This window comes from Herpailurus yagouaroundi, unplaced genomic scaffold, assembly GCF_014898765.1.
Source record: "Herpailurus yagouaroundi ecotype Mexico unplaced genomic scaffold, PumYag 141, whole genome shotgun sequence".
Taxonomy (NCBI): domain Eukaryota; kingdom Metazoa; phylum Chordata; class Mammalia; order Carnivora; family Felidae; genus Herpailurus; species Herpailurus yagouaroundi.
Window position 1 is genome coordinate 39375047 of NW_024412396.1, and position 20803 is coordinate 39395849.

The 20803-nt window shown below is 42.0% G+C and overlaps 1 protein-coding gene and 1 pseudogene across 9 annotated transcripts in view; one reads left to right on the forward strand and one right to left on the reverse strand.

Annotated features, from left to right (window-relative positions):
* The window catches only part of SYNE2 (spectrin repeat containing nuclear envelope protein 2), a 342419-nt gene that overhangs the window by 9144 nt on the left and 312472 nt on the right, over window positions 1-20803 (forward strand). The gene's annotated exons all lie outside the window — the stretch shown is intronic.
* On the reverse strand, window positions 3717-3938 carry LOC121032539 (uncharacterized; annotated as a pseudogene).

Genomic DNA, 20803 nt, shown 5'->3' on the forward strand with positions numbered 1-20803 from the left:
AGAGTCCATATTGGATTGAAAACTCCAGTCTGAGGGATGCCTGGGTGGCTCAGTCAGTTAAGCGTCTGACTCTTGATTTTGGCTTAGGTCATGACCTCTCAGTTCCTGAGATTGAGTCCTGTGCTGGCAGCATGGAGCCTGCTTAGGGTTCTCTCTTTCTTCCTCTCTCTGCTCCCCCACCCCTCCTCTCAAAGTAAATAAATAAACTAAAAAGAAAAAAAGAAAACTCTAGTCCGAGATGCAGCTCTTGGATCTCTCTAGAATTTGCCATCTACTTGTTGCTGTGGTTCCAGCTGACGTTTGGTCTTGCTTTGAGTATCGCCAGTGTTTGCTGTTGGTCGTCACTGAGTAGCTTCTGTCTATCCGGGTATGCAAATGTGTCCCTATTCTGAATATTAACACACTGGCAAACACTTGACTCTAAATGAGTGGGAAAACTCCATTCACTCAACAAGTTAATTTATCTTGTAAATATTTATTGAATCTGGGCTCTGGAACATTTCTGAAAATTTATGTCCCTTGCTCTTAGAAAGGCAATTGTCCAATAGGGGCAAGGCCCACACGCAGAGGAGCATGGAATCCAGTGTGGTAACTGGTGACCCTGCAAAGGAGACGCGAACAGGGCAATGGGAGTGAGCTTAACACAGTGCTTGCCTGATTGTGTTCTGGGGACCAGCAGCATCCATTCTACTGAATTGGAAACCTTGAGGGGGCGGGGATGGGGGGCGGCGGCAGTCTTTGTTTAACAAGCCATCCAAGGGATTCTGATGTACGCTCTCAAGTTTGTGAACCACTGGCATAGAGGATTAGATGATCTCTGAGATTTTTTTTCACAGCTCCAAAATTCTAGGAGTATGATTTAGAAATGTGATATTTACTCCATTGTCCTTCCCTGCCCACCCCCCCCTTATGCTCTAACAATTTATGAAGTGCATCACCTTAGTTCCAATGTGTGTTTTTATTACTCGGTTTCCCCTCTTGTATCCATTATTCATTATGAAGTACGGTATTGGTGTCAATGATTCCTCATTATGTTTCCTCACGTCTTTGCCTCCTTATAGATGACAGCCAGCCTACAAAGAACAGCACTTGTGCCACGGAATATCAGTCCATAAAATACCAAGTCCTTCCTTACTAAAGTTAGCTCACTGCTAATTAAGGGTTTTCTCCCATATCATTTAGATTAGGAGCCATTGTGAAGTGCTTTGGGTATACGGGGTTGTATGTGTCTCCATGTATTTCCCAGTGGGCACCATTGCTTTCCTACGTAGTGTCATGTTCGCCAATGTGAGTTGACGGTTTCCAAGGCTAAGCCACATCTGAGGGTTTTGTAGCCAGGGATGTCCAAGGCATTTATTGCCCCACCGTTTGTGTGTTTGTTTCTTTCATAAGAGTTTATTTGAGAGAGGAAGAGACAACATGAATCGGGAAGGGGCAGAGTGAGAGGGAGAGAGAGTCCCAAGCAGGCTCCGCAGCCCAGTGTGGGGTTCAAACCCACAAAACTGCAAGATCATGACCCGAGCAGAAACTAAGAGTCAGACACTCAGCTGAGCCACCCAGGAGCCCCAACGCCTCACAGCGTTGGGTAGGGGCGCCCGGGTGGCTCAGTCAGTTAAGCGTCTGACTTCAGCTCAGGTCATGACCTCACGGTTCGTGAGTTTGAGCCCCGCGTCATGCTATGTCTCTCAAAAATAAATAAACATTGAAAAAAAAATAATAAAAGGAGTGTTGGCACTGATGAAGTGTCATGTAAAACATTAATTGCTATGTGGGTAAAACAGAAACTCAAAATTGTGAAGTTATGTCTGACACGAGCAGTAGTAAATTGGATTTTATTTTTATTTATTTAGTTTTAAAATATTTATTTATTTTGAGAAAGAGAGAGACTGAGAGCACGTGGGGGGGAGGGTCAGAGGGACAATCCCAAGCAGGCTCTGTGCTGTCAGCATGGAGCTCGAACCCACAAACTGTGAGATTGTGACCTGAGTGGAAATCAAAAGTCGGGTACTATACTGACTGAACCACCCAGGTGCCCCGTTAACTGGCAGAGATCATAGTGAAATGAACTCCTGTGTCAATAGTACTCAATATCAGTAATTATTAAATCCTGCCAATGTGGTCCTACCTGTATGTACCTTCACCTACCCTACCCCCCCCATGCTGGATTATTTTGAAGTAAATTCCACATACATTATTTCATCCGTAAGTAATTAGATTTTAAATTATTTGGGCTGTTAAGATGCTAGAGAGAAATATGAAACTGAATCACAAATAGGCATTTCATGGTTACACATTAAATTACAGATCCAGTTTATCTGGAGTTCACTTACACAAAAGGTAAAACAGAACAGTTGTGTGGAGACGTGTACATAGATTCCTATCAAAATTTACTAAAAATAAATATACTGGATATATCAGTGAATACATTCTTTTTTTTTTTAATTTGAGAGAGAGAGAGAGAGAGAGAGAGAGAGAGAGAGAGAGAGAGAGAGTCTTGAACAGGCTCCACTCTCAGCTCAGAGCCTGACACTGGGCTCGACCTCACGACTCTGGGATCATGAACTGAGCCGAATTCAAGAGTTGACGCTTAACTGACTGAGCCACCCAGGCACCCCATTAGTGAGTACATTCTATCTGAATATTTTATAAACCTTCATTATCATGATAGCAACATATACATGATACTTATAGATAATATTGCAGAAGAGTAAGAAAGAATACAAACCCACATACTGCCAAAATTGAAATATTTTGCTTGAAGGGGAACCTTTAATTTGAAAGGCATGTTTTGGGGGAGGGAGGTATCAGAAGAAAGTTTGTAGATCTCTAGGCAGATTTTTAGTGTATTTAAATTAAAAATTCTCACTATTCATTTTTAGCAATTCTGTTGCTTTTTTTGAAAAGGTATTGGGGCGTCTGCATGGCTCAGTCTCGTTAAGGTCTGACTTCGGCTCGGGTCATGATCTCGCGGTTCACCAGTTAGAGCCCCTCATAGGGCTCTGTGCTGACAGCTCGGAGCCTGGAGCCCCGTTTTGGATTCTCTGTCCCCTTCTCTCTTTGTCCCTCCCCCTCCCTGTGCTCGCTCGCTCGCGCTCTCTCTCAAAAAATAAATAAACATTAAAAATTTCTTAAAAAAGAAAAGAAAGGAAAAGCTATTTAACATTTACGGATGAACAATACATCTTAACAAAAATCCACTCACCTTAGTCCGTGTGCCACGCACAGTCTTTTCATTGGCACTAGAGCTCAATTTCGTTAGAGCTCAGGCTGCAGGACACTTCATGTTTGGGGTCGGGGGAGGTGTGTGTGCAGAGTTAATCCATGCAGACAGACCACCTGTTTCCTCCTGCTCTGGCTTTGCGGTACAAGTTGGGGTACCTTGAGGAAAAGATGATTGTATTACAGCTGAGATCTTCAGGTTTGGCTACTTCTGTGTGATACAGCAATTAATGGGTCATACGTAGAAAGTGGCTAAGTTTTGTTTAAAAAACAATTTCGTTAGGGGCGTCTGGGCGGCTCGGTCAGTTAAGCGTCCAATTTTGGCTCAGGTCGTGATCTCAGGGTTTGTGAGTTGCAACCCTTTCATCGGGCTCTGCGCTCACAGCGCAGAACCTGCTTGAGAATCACTCTCCCCCCCCCCTTTCTGCCCCCTCCCCTGCTCACTGTCTCTCTCTTTCTCAAGATAAATCAAAATAAAAGGAAATTAAAAAAAATAAAAAAGATTTAATTACTCAGAAGTAATTTTTATCTTAAGTATAAATTGAAGCAAAAGAAACAAAATAGATAGACTGCTTCCCATGCCCCCAAGCCAAATAACAAAGGAAAAATCCCCCTACAACTTAAATGCATGGAAGCTGTTAGTACTATGGTAGGTTACAGCCAACATACGATGGGATCATTTGCTACACTTGATCTTAGCCAAAAGGCCGAGAAGTGATTGATGAGATCATTTGCTAGAATAATGCATGCTACAGCTTTTAGTTCAAAATTTTGAACTAGTGATTCAGAAAGAAAAAAAAAAATAAAGGAATGCCTACTGTAAATTCTGGTTTTAAAACTGTTAAAGGTGTGTTTTGTTATTTACACTTGTATGTTGACAGGAAAAATGGGTCACAAGTGTTCTCTTGAATATCCTTTCTAATCATCTCATGACACTGAGTAAGAATTTTTCCTTTGTTAATAGACTTTTGTTTAAAAGAAAGTCTGTCACCTTTGTAGTCTTTGTACTTTCTTTCATTATGGGAAGCTTTAACTTAGTTGTGTAATCATTAATTTTATAGGTAGTGTTTAGTCCAGAACTGGTTATGATTCCTTCTAGGCCAGATGAAAAGAAACTCCAGAATGTTTATAACCACAGGTTGATGATTTGGTTACAAGACTCTGTTGGTGATGCTTTCTGAGACTTGGAAAGTAAGCTTGCCCCTTTCATGAGTCATCATGTTGTCTCCCAGTTGGCTATGTGTTTTCTTAGTTACTGCTGCTGATTTCAGGTTTGAGCAGGACAAGTAGGTTTTGGAATGATCCAACATATTCTTTAGGTTATACATGCCTGTTAAACCTTTATAAACTGACTTAATGTTATATGTTCCGTGAAGAAGGGATGATTTGATGGTCTGCCTGTCCCTGTCTTCCAAATTATTATTTTTTTTTTCTGATTTGCTTTTCAGGGGTTTGGGGGTGGGGGTAGGAAAAGAGAAAAGTGAATCTGGGAGACTGTCGATATGCTTGTTTATGACCCCGGACGAGAGCAGAGCCAAAATGGCCTCTATGTGCTGATAGGATAAAATATAATTTACTGGAGTCCTGGTCTTGGGGAATAGTCCCACGTGTATAAGTACTAAAAGAACGAGGGATTTTTGGAAATGGCTGTGGTATAATGTAATGGTTAAGAGCGTGGCTTCTGAGGTCAGACTGACTTTGGTTCAGATCCTGGCTTTGCCATACACTAGCCGTATCACTTTGGACAAATTATATAACCTCTCTGAGTAGAGTTTCCTCGTCTGTAAAATGGAGGCCAAAATACCCCTTACCTTAAAGGAGTGTTGTGAATGTTACTGAGGTAATACACATAATGGATAGTACACTGTTGCTGAATACTACAGAACACACTGTAATAAATGCTAGTTACATTCAGTTCAAGGGTGCAATGAACAGGGTCTGAGTGTCAGGTGTTTAGGGGGCAATCAGAAGCGAGCAGATATGGCCCCTGTCCTTTAGGAGCTGGGGGAGATGGCTTTGTCAATGAATTACTCTAGTATGATCCAGAATGAAAGAAGGGCAGGCCAAGGGCTGTAGGTGCATTAAGTCAGTGGTAGTCAATGCCTACTTTGGGGGAAGTTAGCACTAGTCTTGTAGAACACTGACATTAGATTTGGGTGGATAGCCAGGTCTAGAATGTAGAGTAGGGCTTTTGTGGGTGGAGAATGGAGGAGAGTAGATTGGAGGCTGAAGAAGAGCATAAAATAAAGCACAGGGCTCACGGCAAGATGCGGGGGGAGAGGTCTCGATAGATGCTTCCTCGTTAGATCTTGGGGACGTTTGAACACATAAATAGACTATATTCTTGTCAGTAGGGAACCAAGCTTGGTGTGAACTCTGTTTCAGGATAGTGTTCTGAAAGACGTATTGGAGAGGCAGGGAGTCCCAATTACAAGGTGTTTTGAGACATCCAGTTGAGTGATGAAGAAATTCGGAGGACAGAGTCAGAAGGTATTGAAAGGAGGTGGAAGAGAGAGAGTTCTGAATTAGGTGCCTGGGGCGCCTGGGTGGCTCAGTCAGTTCGGCATCTGACTTCAGCTCACGTCATGATCTCACGGTTCACGAGTTCGAGGCCCGCATCGGGCTCCATGCTGACAGCTGGGAGCCTGGAGCCTGCTTGGGATTCTGTGTCTCCCTCTCTCTCTGTCCCTCCCCAGCTCACACTCTGTCTCTCTCTCAAAAATAAAAACATTAAAAAAAAAATAAAGACAATTCATTCTTAAATAAACAAACAAACAAACAAATAAACAAGGTGCTGCAGAGAATGTTGGTGCCATTAGTTGAGAGAGAGAAAACACAGGAGGAACAGGTGGGAGACAAGGGCTGGTCTTGGTGGTAGGGTGGGGTAGTGTGCCCCACCTAGCTGGCAGTTAGGAATTTAATTCTTCAAGAAAGAAGCTAGCGTTGTGCACTATGTCTCAGATTTTATGCTAAGCATCTCCAAAAATCATTATGGGAGGCAAATCGTATTTTCATTGATGAAGAAATAGTTCAGAAGAAGTCTGATGTTATTTGAACATTCACTTGCATTGCAAAGCACTTCTCACCTTTATCTTCCTCGTCAGGCTTTTTGGAGCAAGAGGCAAACCAGGCCTGGAAAGAATGAGGTGTGTGAGCACTGAAGACTGCTCTCTCTGTGGCACTGTTCATCATTTCCACATTCAGCCTCCCATTACATAGTCTCTACCTTGCGGAGAGAGTAGGAGAGAATAACCCTCTCACTGGGAGATTTCCCTTTGTTACTTGAAGAATGTCGGGGGAGTTCCACTCCCAATCTTCTCTCGCAAGGTCTGTTACTTGTTTCCTTTTAGAGCTGCTTGAAGGTTGAAGTCCTTCAAGATTTTTTTCCCTCTTGCTTCTGATGAAATGGAAACATTTGGGTAGGAAAGGGTGAATGAACACTTTATAAAACGAGTCTTGGGGCGCCTGGGTGGCGCAGTCGGTTAAGCGTCCGACTTCAGCCAGGTCACGATCTCGCGGTCCGTGAGTTCGAGCCCCGCGTCAGGCTCTGGGCTGATGGCTCAGAGCCTGGAGCCTGTTTCTGATTCTGTGTCTCCCTCTCTCTCTGCCCCTCCCCTGTTCATGCTCTGTCTCTCTCTGTTCCAAAAATAAATAAACGTTGAAAAAAAAAATTAAAAAAAAATAAATAAATAAAACGAGTCTTGTTTTAGTTGGGTTGGAGAGGAGCAGAGAGAATGATAGTCTTAACGTTATTCCCTGTGTCAGGTGATGAAATGTGTTCTCTCAGTGTCAGGCTCGTGGATGCAGATTAAACATTAAGTCTGGTAAGACTTTGTGCGTTTCTTCACATATTTTGTGTGTGTGTCTGTGTTCTTAACAAAAATCCAACAACACAAATATTAAACAGCAAAAGCTCTTCCTCATGCTATTTTCACTTTCCATTCCTGCAGTCCCTGTCCCTAGAGATCACCACTGTGGACAATCTTATGTTTATACCATTTGAGTCTTTCTGAGCCCTCGGAACCCTGGCAGTGATTAAGCAGAGTTGCTAGAGTTTGTGCTTTTCCTTTGTCACTTCAGTATTTGGTATCAGGGTTTATTACTGAGATTTCATAAATAGGAGTTCTTTATACTGTGTTCTGAAAGCCTTTTGTCATGAAATTTAACTTAAGTTAAATGCTAGTGGATCCTCTTTCAAATCAGTGATGTACCTATGATTGGAATTTAGAGACCTTGATCTCATTTGTTGCTAAACCAGTTCTGTTAGTTAATTTATTACACAAGTTTGCCAGTTAGCTGCAACAGTGGGCAAAAAAACATGCTTCCTCTTATTTATTTATTTTAAAGAGGAGAAAGGGCAGGAAGAGCTGAGAATTGAAACCAGCAAAGGTCCATTTTAGTTCTGTCACTGGATTGATCTGTTAATTACTTCCTCTGTTGAATTCTCAGATAGATGCGCTCTGGCAAATTTCTCTAACAGAATCATGGGATAAGTGAGTACGTTAGCTATATCTTGCCCGTTAGGAAGTTTCTTTTAAGGACACTGAGTTTGGATCCCGCAGCAAGCCTGGCCAGTGGCTTGCTGATGATCTTGAGCAAGTTACTTTCCTTCTCTGTTTTCCTAAGTGGGGTAGATCGTGTTTGTCTTATGGACTTGTGAGGATTAAAGAGATGGTACATGTATCTGCCATAAATTAAGTACTAAATAAATATTAACTATTATTACTGTTTTACCGTTAGTACCAAAAAGAGAATCTACAATTTTGGCCGCCTGTGTAAGAATTCACTTGGTCTTACTTTCAAGCTATAACAAAGGGGAAGGCTCTGCTCATGTTTTTTGTTGTTTTTTTTTTTTTCCTTTTAAGTTTATTTATTTATTTTGAGAGAGACATTGAGCACCAGTGGGGGGAGAGTCAGAGAGAGGGAGGCAGAGTAGGAGGGGGAAAGAGAGAGAGGGAGAGAGAGAGAGAATATTCCATCTCTGTGCTAACAGCCCAGAGCCTGACACGGGGCTCAAACTCATGAACTGTGAGATCGTGACCTGAAACGAAATCAAGAGTCAGACCCTCAAATGACTGAGCCACCCAGGGACCCCACTGCTATTTCACTTTTATAGCACTGAAAATTGTCAGCAGGAATGGGCAAATAGTGAGATTGAGATATCTTTTCAAACAGGTAGAAATCTCAGTGCCTCTCTTAGGTGGTCAGCTTCCCAACTAAGGAAATTGGAGAGGCTTCCACCGAAGGATTACACAGAGACTTTGTATTGCCTTAGTGGTCTTCTCAAGATCTGTTGGTATTTCCAGTTGTGGTACACCCAAGAAAATATCATTAGAAAGATAAGAAACATTTTGGGGGGAGTGTTCTAATTGTTCACCGATGAGGAGGAAACGACTTAGATGGTGTTTCTTTTTGAGGGTGTTTTGTGTTCTGTGTGTTTTAGAGGAACAGGTCAGGGATATTTTCATGGAGAAGGCTTGGAGAGAACAAAAAAATATTTCTTAGAAATCTCAAAATGTAACCTGAAATCCCATGAAAAGAAAATTTTGTAATTTTAATAATCCGAGTTATGGAGGTAAAGGGTCAGAAGGATTATTTATGTTTTAGCAAATTTATTTTCACAGAGAAATACATAATTTCTAAATATTTTAATGAATTAAAAGATATACTAAAGAAAATGTGATCTCAGGGGCACCTGGCTGGCTCAGTGAGTAGAGCATGTGACTCTTGATCTTGGGGTTGTAAATTCAGGCTCCACATAGGGTGTAGAGATTACTTAAAAATAAAATCTTAAAAAAAGAAAAAGAAAAAGTGATCTCAGAACTAGAATTAGGGTGTGTGTTTGTTTGTTTGTTTGTTTGTTTAAGTAGGCTCCATGGCCAGTGTGGAGCCCAAAGCAGGGCTTGAACTCAAGACTCTGAGATCAAGACCAGAGCTGAGATCAAGTCTAATGCTTAACGGACTGAGCCACCTTGGTGCCCCAAGTTTCATTTTGCTTTGTTTTGTTTTTTAAAGCTGGACAAATTTCTAATAGCGTCATCGCACATGTTATAAGTAACAACAAAGATAATTTAGTATACACAGAAATTCATTCTGTTCTTTCCTTGAAATGATGTGACCTCAGATCAGATTGGAAAATTGTGTCCACAAAATTGGCAAATATGTATCTTTAGGGAAAACTCAAATCTGGTTGTTTCTCTTCAGGTGAGAAACTTCTGAAATGTTTAGAAATGAAAAGGAAACTAGTTTGCAAGCTCTCTAGCAAGTCACAAGGGAAGCTTGGAGGAGGGAAGCGTGTCACAGTTTGAAGTTCTGCTATTTCAGAAACCAAATCTGTCTTTCAGAGACACTCTCTGTTTCTTTAGTTGCTTGCTTCAGCAACTTTTTAACAAATGAATACCTGCTAAAGAGTTGCACTGCTGGCTGGCACCCTAGAAAAAACAACTTCTAAATCACACAGCTGTTAATTTTCAGCTGTGTGGTGTGTGTGTGTGTGTGTGTGTGTGTGTGTGTGTGTGTGTGTGTGTTGTTTTTTGTTTTTGTTTTTCCCATGGCAACTTTACCACTAGCCAGTCAGAATGCTAAGACTTATTGGTTGGGTAAGATTGGGTGTCAAGTATTTAGTTAGAACTCCCTGTTCATCAGCACAATTGCCCAGTAATGAAGGGCTCTTTGGAAGTGAAGAGTTAAGGAGAAACACGAACTCAAAAAGAAGATAAAGGAGCTCTATTTTGGGGGAGGTTTGAATTTGTTAAAAATTCTCCTAGGACAATTTCCTCAAAATTCTAGTATGAAAATCATAATCTAAAATGGTTAGAAGAAATGTCATTTTTTAAAAGTCATAGCGCTTTCTTAAAATTTTATATACTAGAATCTGTGATCTACTTACTGAAATCTACAATGTTTGGGGCGCCTGAGTGGCTCAGTCGGTTAAGCGTCTGACTTTGGCTCAGGTCATGATCTCACAGTTCGTGGGTTTGAGCCCCGTGTCAGGCTCTGTGCTGACAGCTCAGAGCCTGGAGCCTGCTTTGGATTCTGTGTCTCCCTCTTGCTCTCTGCCCCTCCCCTGCTCCCACTCTCTCTTTCTTTCAAAAATAAATAAACATTTTAAAAAATGTAAAAAAATCTACAATGTTTTACCAAGTGATTTAAGGATTTGCTCATTTATTTGCTTTGTCACTGTGCAAGTCTTGGTAAATTATTAAATATAGTTGGACTGTAGGAACTACAGGGGAACCCTTTCCTCTACGATGAGTCTTGGTGGTATATGAAATAATGGTCTGTCATAGGAGAGATCAAAAATTGAGTGAAAACAATATCATTTCTAAGATACCAATTATGAATTCTAATCCTGGGTTTATCCCTGACAGTTGTATATCCTTGAATAAATCATTAACGCTAAGGGTCTCAGTTTTCCCCACCTTAGGAGTATCATGATCATGTAAAATAACCTATAAGCACAACCAGATACAAAGTATGTTTTATTCTGGATCGATCTTTACTGATAATCCTTGCTTTCCCCTCCTAGACCTAGCCAGCCAGCTGTTAGGGGTCTACGATCGTCATGAACGACAGCAAAGGACAGAGGGTGATGGGATTAAGAATCATTCCTGCAGTGGGGCGCCTGGGTGGCTCAGTTGGTTGAGTGTCCAACCGGCTTAGATCATGGTCTTGGCGGTTCGTGAGTTTGGCCCCGAGTCGGGCTCTGTGCTAACAAACAGCTCAGAGCCTGGAACCTCCTTCGGATTCTGTCTGTCTGTCTCTCTCTCCCCCCTCCCCCTCCCCCCTCCCCCTCCCCCCCTCGCCCTTCCCCTCCCCTGCTCGTGCTCTGCCTCTCTCTGTCTTTCAAAAATAAATAAATGTTAAAAAAAAAAATCATTCCTGCGGTAACTTTAAAATGTGTATGTGCCATCCATAAGGAGTTAAGTCTTGTCTCATAATTTATACCACTGGCACAGAGGCAGTAGTGTGGGCTGTTTTGTTAGAGTGCAGAGACATCCACAGCCATCGTGTTGAATTCAGTTTAGCATTTTAGAGCTGAATGCTACCCAGTCCTCTTATTTCACTGAAGGGGAGCCAAGATTCAGGGACAGCACAGTCCCACAGGTAATTGATAGAACAGGAATAAAACTGCTGTCTCCAGATGTCTGGCTCCAAGCTCTTGCTGTCCTATGTAGGCGTATGTATATTTACATTGCTATATATTATTTAAGACCTATGAAGTGCTATCAATCATCTGACGGTAAGTATTTACGTGCTTTAGCATCTTACTTAGGAGAGAGACAAAATATTGCTAACCTGGTTGTGACCCCTTCCTCCTCAGAGGTGAGTTTGGGATTCATTTCGTTACAATTTTGCTGCCTACGAATGTTAAGGGTGATTTTCAAAGTATTTCACAACCGATAGTGTGTGGACATTGCCACTCGTGTTGGATGCTGGCCATAAACGACAGATCAGCCCTGCCAAAGTGTACTGGCTAAATATCATGGGCTCCTAAGCATTTTTGTTTTTTGAATGGAAGCTCACCCAATGTGGGGCTTGAACTCAGGACCCTGATCAAAAGTCACATGCTCTACCCATGGAACCAACCAGGCGTCCCTCCTAAGCAATATTTTTTTGAGGTCGCACATAGGTGGCACCATTCTGTATGCATTCTCCCGCAAGTTGCTTTTTTCCCCCTCAACTTTACGTTTGTGGGCTATGTCCATATTGATATGTGTAATTCTGACTTATTCATTTCCATTGTTTAATATTCTGTTGCATGAATATGTCACGGTTTACTTATCCATTCACTTATTTTTGGATATTTAGTTTTTTAAAATCCTTTTTCAGGACTCACCGTTCGTATCATTTGCTTATTTTCCTGTTAGGTTGTTTGTCTTTTCCTTATTGTTTTGTGAGTATAATATTTTTGTATTTTTTTGGAAACTATTATTTAATAAACAAATAACATTAACGTCTCTCCTTAAGCTACATAAAACCTAGCATAGCTTTGCCTTTCCAATATTATTGGACCTATATACAGCTATTCACATTTGAAAAGGGTTTTTCAATATCCCCTCATCAGATTGATGTCAAGTACACCCATGGAATTGTCTGAGTGTTAATATGCCTGTGTTTGTAGATAATGAACATATTCCTTTATGTGAAATGGATTTGGCACAGTCTTCACATTCTTGATTATGACGATTGATTTTATTTCCCCACATTTACATGGTCATGCAGGTGAACCTCATTATACTCTAAAATGTGGGAGGAAAGCCTTCATGAGAAAGGATAAAATTCTTATTTTTTCCTTTACTAAATAAAGCAGGATAATGGATGGCACCACTTAGTTCACTTAGTGAACCACAGAGGGGCCACAGAATATAAAGGAAACTATAAAGTGAATTGGGGGGATTGAGGCCATAGTTTAGGAATTTATTTCTAGAACGTTATCTATTTAAACTATCTGGGTTGTTCATGATTTTGGTTCTCTCTCTCTCTTTTGTCCCCCAGTGAATGGTGCCGACTTGACATGCTCGGCCCTCTGTTCTTTTGTCGACTACTTCTATCTGCTCTCTGGAAGGTTATTGTTTTCAAGGATCTTAAGCACTTGGATTAGGACAGTTAAACCTTTCGTTGGCTTGGGAAGTATAATCTTCCTGTTCATTCTGCTTTCCTGGCTTACTTGGTTTCCTCCCTTCCTTATTTCTTTTTACTTACACATCACCTGCCATCCTTCGGAGCATCTAACATTTTGTTCATTTCAGTTTTTTTTTTTAACCTACTTTTTGTTGCACAAAAGGACATAAACATGTAAAAGTACTTAGTAATAGAGGTTGCCTTTTCCTGGAGCATCACGTAGCTCCCCCGCCTTATTAGTAGAACAGATCCCCCATAAGCTCCGCCCTCCACCTCTGCACCGCCTCACTCCCACCCTCCCTGCTGTACGTCTCTTTTGTTGTCTCGAGCTAACAAAGTACTGTAATTTGCTGGATGTTGTGGACAGAGGACAGGCGGCCAGGGGGTTCCTGGAAGAATTTCTGTAACCTGCCTGAGCTCTCTTCTCTTAAAAATTGCTGATTAACTGTCTCTTCTGTTTTGGGAATAGCCGGAACTTTGAAGTTCAGAATGTTGTTCAAAACAAAGATGTCTATTTTTAGAGGCAGAAAATATTTTCAGCCCATTTTCCGTAACTGCTTTTTTAAGAAACAAAAACCATGGACTTGAAGCGGGTAATCCCAAAGTGAAAACAAAAATCTTGCTGAAAGAATTAGCGATATATGAGCATTTTGAAAACAAGCTGTGTTCTAGTTTCAGCTTTCTCTATTTGCTTGGTCAAAATTAAGCAAAATATTGCTTAATTACCATAGTTGTTCTGAAAATTTCCTCTTCCTTGCAGGTCTTGTCATATAAAATTGATGTAATGAAACAGAAGATAAAAAAAATGTCAAAGGAGAACAGTGTTTAAAGAAACATTGTTAGTACAAAGGTCATGGTGTTAAAACTGGCCGACAGGCAGAGTTCTCCGGGCGGTGTCATCTGGGTTAATTTTTATCTTCATGAACACAGGAATAGAAAGAACCTTTTCAAGGCTTTGATTTTGAAAGAATTATGATTTCCCTTTGGGGGGCTAGTTTTCACTTTATTAGTCCCAGTTTGTAGTAACAACGTCGTGCGATGTAGATAAAAATCAAAGATGGGCCTAATGGCACAGACCTTCCTACAAGATCTTTGTGAGCAGAACCAAAACCCTTTACAGATACAAAGGTCTATTTAAAGGTGCACAATAACAATGACAGCATTTTAGGGCTGTCTTCCAACCCTATCACTTCCTTTTTCTAATGGGAAGTTGAGCTTGAAACGGAGGAGGTACACTGATGTTACTGGACCAGTGCACTCAAGCTGTTGCCCGCTTTTGTGGAATCACAGACCTTTATGGGACCTTGCACAAAGGGATTGGTGAAGTGAAAGTACTTTGATTGATTTAGACCAACAGAATAGAAAAAAAAAAATTGAGTGAGTTAAGAAATACTCAGCAATTGCAGCCAGAACATGGTGGGAGGGGTCGGGGGAAACCTCGCATTAAAAAAAAAATTTTTTTTTAATGTTTATTTATTTTTTTGAGACAGAGACAGAGCATGAACGGGGGAGGGTCAGAGAGAGAAGGAGACACAGAATCCGAAACAGGCTCCAGGCTCTGAGCTGTCGGCACAGAGCCCGACGCAGGGCTCGAACTCACAGACCGTGAGATCATGACCTGAGCCGAAGCTGGACGCTCGGCCGACTGAGCCACCCAGGTGCCCCGAAACCTCACATTTTAAACACTAGCAAACAAAACTTTCAAAATATTAACATTTACAGTAAATAGTTTTTTCTGTTTTTTTGGCATGAATCTTTAAGCAGGTGTGTTTGAGGAGCTAACAGCGTGTCGCCAAGGTGATGCTTGGCTGCCGAGGTGGAAGAGATGGCTGATAGCCTCTCCAGGGTTCCACAGCTCCCAGACTGCGCCAGAAGCCTCGGGACGGAAGAGGACTTCTGGCCAAAGTGCCTGTCGCAAGGGGTGTATCTTAGAAGATCCCTCTGTTTGACTTTGCTGTGATGCAGGGAGGTCTGTGGACCAGGATCATCCCGATGATTCTGGTTCAGACTATGATGGACCTGAGGGTCCTGTATTTTTCTTAAGCTGATCCCAAGAATTTGCTATGGGTTGGTCTTAGAAATCTAAAATATCTCATTTTGGGGGGGACACCTGGGTGGCTTAGTTGGTTAAGTGTTTGACTTTTTTTTTTTAATGTTTGTTTATTTTTGAGAGAGAGAGAGAGTGAGGGAGGGGCAGAGAGAGAGGGAGACACACACAGAATCCAAGGCAGGCTCCAGGTTCTGAGCTGTCAGCACAGAGCCCCACGTGGGGCTCAAACTCTCACAAACAGCAAGATCATAACCTGAGCCAAAGTCAGACGCTTAACTGACTGAGCTGCCCACGCGCCCCAAGTTTTCGACTGTTGATCTCAGCTTGTTATGCCCAGAATTCGTGATCCCCAAAGACCACTAGGGAGCCGAGTCCGATGCAAAAGCAAAGAGCCTTTATTCGAGCTAGCTCGAGCTCAATCCCCTACCTGCACCGACGCAGCGGTGAGATACCAGGGAAAGAGAGCGAGTTTCAAAAGGACAAAGGTTTTATTGGGGCCTGGGGGCAGTTGGTGAGGTAATGGCTATGGCCTCAGCCGATTGGCTGGGGAAGGGTCCTGGGGAAGGGTCTGAGTCCTGTTAGGCAGGTGAGGGGGGTTACTCAAGGGGAGGAGGTGTGGTCAAGGTGAAGGACACAGAACAAGATGGAGTCGGCTGGCGTAGGCCCGCCCTTTCAAGCTCAAGTCTTGATCTCAGGGTTGTGAGTTCAAGCGCTGCATTGGGCTCCACACTGGACATGAAGCCTACTTAAAAAAAAAAAAAAAAAAAAGACATCTCATTTTTTGAGTGTCCTTTCTTCCTTTTCTCCAGTAAGATTTGATAAGGGTTCACACAGGGGTCTGGACTTTCCCAGTTCTCCAAGTGTGGGTACCTTTTGGGTAGATCCTGAGCCCCTAAGGACTTAGAGTAGAGCAAGGCCTGATTTCATTCAAATCTCTGGGGTTCTTCCCACAGCCTCGATGCCAGGATCCTCTTGGAGTCCTGAGGACCCTGCTGGGAACCTGGATAAGAGATTTCCCCAAGTCCTTGTGCTGTGGGTTCTCAAGAGGATCTGGCCGCCCTTGCTTGTGTACTGATTATGGGGCTTCAGGGAAATGCACCTCAATGGCAGTTCCCCTACAACGTGTTCTTTTGTTGGTTCCTAATTCCAGTGTGTGCTGGAGCTGTGTTTTATGAGGGGACAGGTATGCATTTGGTGGCTATGGATCCGGTCGGTTGCTTAAAGCTAATGTAATTGCAGTCGTGGATACCATTATATTTGAATTACTTCTTATTTTCAAACACCAACAAAATACGTTTCTGTCGGCTGCTTTGGTAGTTGTTTTTTATGGTCAGAGAGAGCGAGATAATACAGTTCAGGGCCTCCCAGTGAGTGAGTGGAAGCTTTATCATAAACGGGGTCGAACCGCTGCCTCCGGATGGCCCGTCCGTTACTTGTCCAACAAACCTGTTATCGAGGATAAACATCAGCTCAGAGCCAGAAATCCATCGCTTTGACACCAAAATCAGTTCTGATCGCTGATCTCTAAGGGTGAAAGGGTGCGGTATACATGAATTTGCTGGGCAATTGATTTTCCCTTGGGATAAGAGAAAAACAAAACCAAAATTGCCAGTCACCGAAAATGGCACAGTGAATTATGTCTGGGCTTGGAAAACTTCCAGTCCTATAAATAGATGATGGGAAGCCCTCAGGGAGAGAAAAGAGGCACATCACTGTTTTCATATGTAAAAATAGCAGGCCCTTGCCACTTGAAAAAGAAAAAAAAAAAAAACTGGGAAGTCTGTAACTTAAACTTCAGTCACAATAGGAACTATGATTCGTGATCGAAACCTCACTTTTTAAGTTTATTACCACTCACGGCCAAAAATTGGGAAGGTTAGACACAATAGGTCAAAAGTTTAACAGGAGGATTTTGGGGGGAGGGATTTGCATAAGCAGGAGGTTTCTGAGAGTTTCCAACTTGCCGAGAAGCTGTGGGTTTGGTAGACTGCATTCACATTTTGCCTTAATAGAGACTAAGGAAACCATGGGAGTAGAAAGAAGAAGAACCGTTGTAATTTTCATATTTGAATATTGTAATTGAAATAGAACTACAGAACTCTTTGGAAGATCTACCCTCATTCTATCACAGCTCTGATTTTCTGGGCTGATCACGGGATGGTCAAAAAGCCAGTACGTACAGCTGGATATTTACCAACGGTGTTTGGGATCATAGAGGCCGTTTTATTTTTCATAATGAATGTATCCACGTTTTCCTGTGTGTTTATTCCTTTGTTTTCTTATGCTCTGTGTCTACCCCCTCCTGACCCTCCCCTGCCTTTCCCCCACCCCTGTTTCTCATGTCATTTTATGACTGAGTGTCTCACGGCGTGGGGTTTTTTTTTTGTTTTTGTTTTTTGCAGTTTACAGGCTGGGCCATCTGATTTGGCATACATGGTCTTCTCTGGGTGGTGAGTGGGTGGCTGAAAATGAAGGGGCACATGTGGGAACTTGAGTGTGACTCTGCCCTGTGGGGCTGGTGTGTCTGGATCTCATTGGTCTGCACCTGATACCCTCCACACCACCCAGTGAGGCCAGTGGCCCCAGTAACAGGCCTGCGCCCCAGTAACAGGCCTGCGGTGCACGTCCTTACCTCCCGAGGTGGGGAGGTGGGGGGGAAGGTTGGTTAACACCTCTTATATTTGGGGCCACACAGGAATCAAGATAATGATTTGCTGATACCTGTTCTCTCTGGATTTCTGTCCTTTCAACTTCTGCTGCAAGCTCCTTTTTTTTTTTTTTTTTTTTTTTAAGTCTACTTATTTTGAGCAAGAAAGAGAGAACATGAGCAGGGGAGGGGCAGAAAGAGAGGGAGAGAGAGAGAATGAATCTCAAACACTCTGCACTGTCAGTGTGGAGCCCAATGTGGGGCTCGAACTCACAATCCTGTGAGGTCATGACCTGAGCTGAAATCAAGAGTCGGACGCTTAACCCACTGGGCCACCCAGGCACCCCTGAAGCTCTTTTTTTTTTTTTTTTTTTTTTAAGCAGCAATCAAGAACGTTTAGTCATAACCCTGTCCCAAGCACTTAAAAATGCAGTTTATTTCATTTGCTCAGCACACGTTGCTGGTTCTTTTAATAGCGTAAAACACCTCAAATCCTTGGGGAATCTTCTTTTCATAGGGACAGAGGGAATTGATGGATTCATGAAGGTGATAATATGCAGATAATAACTGAACCCTTGATTTGGGGGTAATGTACCTAAGAAGGCCTTTTGTCTACAGACAAGGATAGGTAGGAGGGCTGGCGAATAGGCTATGGAGGGCGCTGTTACATCCAGGAGCAACAGAAGCCCCTGATTTCAGACCAGGGAGTTTGAGAGTCTTCCAAAGGGAACCCTTGGATCTTTGATATATAGAAGTAATAAAGTGGGAGAAAGAATGACCTTGTCTTTCCATCAAGGGAAGGAATGTATGTCAGAGAAGTCTGTTCTCTGTACCAGCAAAACGCTAAGGGAGTTTAAAGAGTCCTATTGCCTCATAAACCAAGAAGAGTGTAACGAGAAAAACGGAGGTAGGGTTAATTTGTCTCAATAATAAAAGTGATCAAGAAGCTTCCCTTCATGTTAGTTTCATCAGAAGATTAACTTCAAAATCTGTTCTTTGTTGCAAATACGTGTCCTCTGTTAGGCAGGGAAAGGAGACCCAGCAACCCTAAAAATTAACGTCTGCAGTTGAGAGGCCACCTGCCCCAGAGTTAGCCCCAGCAAATGCTGATGAGTAGAGGAAGGAGACCAGTAGAGCCCCCAGATCTAGGCTGCAAATCCTTGTGAGGGGCAGCTGGAGCCCTCAAAGGGTCCTTCCCTGCCCTGAATTCTTATGGTTATCGTGAATAGTCTGTCAGTTTTCACTTCTTCCAAGAAAGGCTCCCCAGGGAGCTAGTGTATCTTAGAGAGGAAGCTGGGAAGGTGGAAAAGCCAATTTGACATAGACTGTTAATTGCATTCAGGGAGAAAAGGGAGAGTGGTAATATGTAGCCACTCAGAAACGAAGGGGCTTCCCAAGTTCATCTTCCAGAGCCTGAGACAAAGGAGAAACTTGAAATGTATTCGGATAAATAAGCAACAGAAGATACAAATATTTCCGTGTTTTCCCTTTAGTACACCGCAGATAATATATTTTACAAGGACCACAAAATTAAATTCTTCAGTAAGTCTGAAAAAGCAAAGAGAATTCAAACTAACAAAAGTTATTATGGGGATTCTGTGATGGACATCACAGGGGCACTGAAAGGATTTAGACTTATTACTATTTTTTTTATTAACCACAAATCACATCTGAAGGGGCTATTTTCTGATTGTTTCTTATTTTATAGATAACCTTCTAAATTTTATGTATTTTATTTCAGTTGATGGAAGGCATATGGTAAAGGTTGACTTTAAGTGGTTTTAAAATAATGACGTGAGTTACATATTTTTTATTTATTTTAAAAAATTTTTAAATGTGTATTTATTTTTGAGAGACAGAGACAGACAGAACATGAGCCAGGGAGGGGCAGAGAGAGGGAGTCACAGAATCCAAAGTAGGCTCCAGGCTCTGAGCTGTCCGCACAGAGCCTGATGCGGGGCTCGAACCCACAAACCGTGAGATCATGACCTGAGTCAAAGTTGGATGCTTAACTGACTGAGCTACCCAGGCGTCCCCATATTTTTCTTTTAGAAGGCAGGATAGCTTAATAATGCTTAAATATTTTAAAAAAGATTTTAAAAAGAGCCCCATGTGGGGCTCGAACTCACGACCCCCAGATCAAGAGTCGCATGCTCCACTGACTGAGCCTGTTAGGCATCCCACTTAAAGATTTTGAATGAGCATTTATTTCTTTATTTATTGAGAGAGAGAGAGAGAGAGAGAGAGAGAGAGAGAGAGAGAGAGAGAGAATAGTAAGCAAGCTCTATCCCCAGCACAGATCCTGACATAGGGCTCCATTTCACTACTGCAGTATCAAGATCATGACCTAAGTCAAAATCAAGAGTTGGATGCTCAACTGACAGAGCCACCCAGTTGCCCCTTGAATGAGAACTTTTTAAGTGATAATCACTTTAACACAACAATTTTTATTTTTGCACTTTTCCTTTTTATCCACATGTATACACATTTGTATGGTTATACTCCTATTAAACAATTGTATTCTGTTTATCTTAGCATTTTCTTATTTAATAGTTTTCATAGGCTTTATAATGATTGCTTTTGTTTTGATTAAAAACATTTTTACATTGATATGCCGAATTTTGCAAAGCATTTCGATGTTGAGGATCTCTATGTATATGTGTATTCATATTTGTATATCTCTTTGTTGTTTCTAACTAGTTACTACTTTTTTAAAAAAAAATTTCTTTTGAGAGAGAGTGTGTGCACAAGCAACCAGGGGAGGGGCAGAGGAAGAGGGAGAATTTTTTTTTTTTTAAACATTTATTCCTTTTTTGAGAGACAGAGACAGGGAGACACAGAATCCAAAGCAGGCTCCAGGCTCTGAGCTGTCAGCACAGAGCCCGATGAGGGACTCGAACTCACGAACCATGAGATCATGACCTGAGCCGAAGTAGGACGCTTAACCGATTTAGCCACCCAGGCACCCCAGTAATTACTTCTTAAGATAAATTCCCAGGAGTGAGATTACTGAGTCAAATTGCGTGAGCATTTTTATGACTCAAGCTATATGTTACCAAATTGACTTCCAAAATCGTTATTGTGTGTATAGTGTAGACGTAGATCAATTTCTTTGTCTGCTAGGGAAGGTGGACTTTTTGCATGTGTTTATTTAGTCTTTGAATTTCCTCTTATGTGAACTGTCTGTTCATATGTGTCAGAACTTGGTTTGTTTTTTAGAGGAAACTGTATATCTTCCAGTTACCTTTGAAGCTGTTCACGGG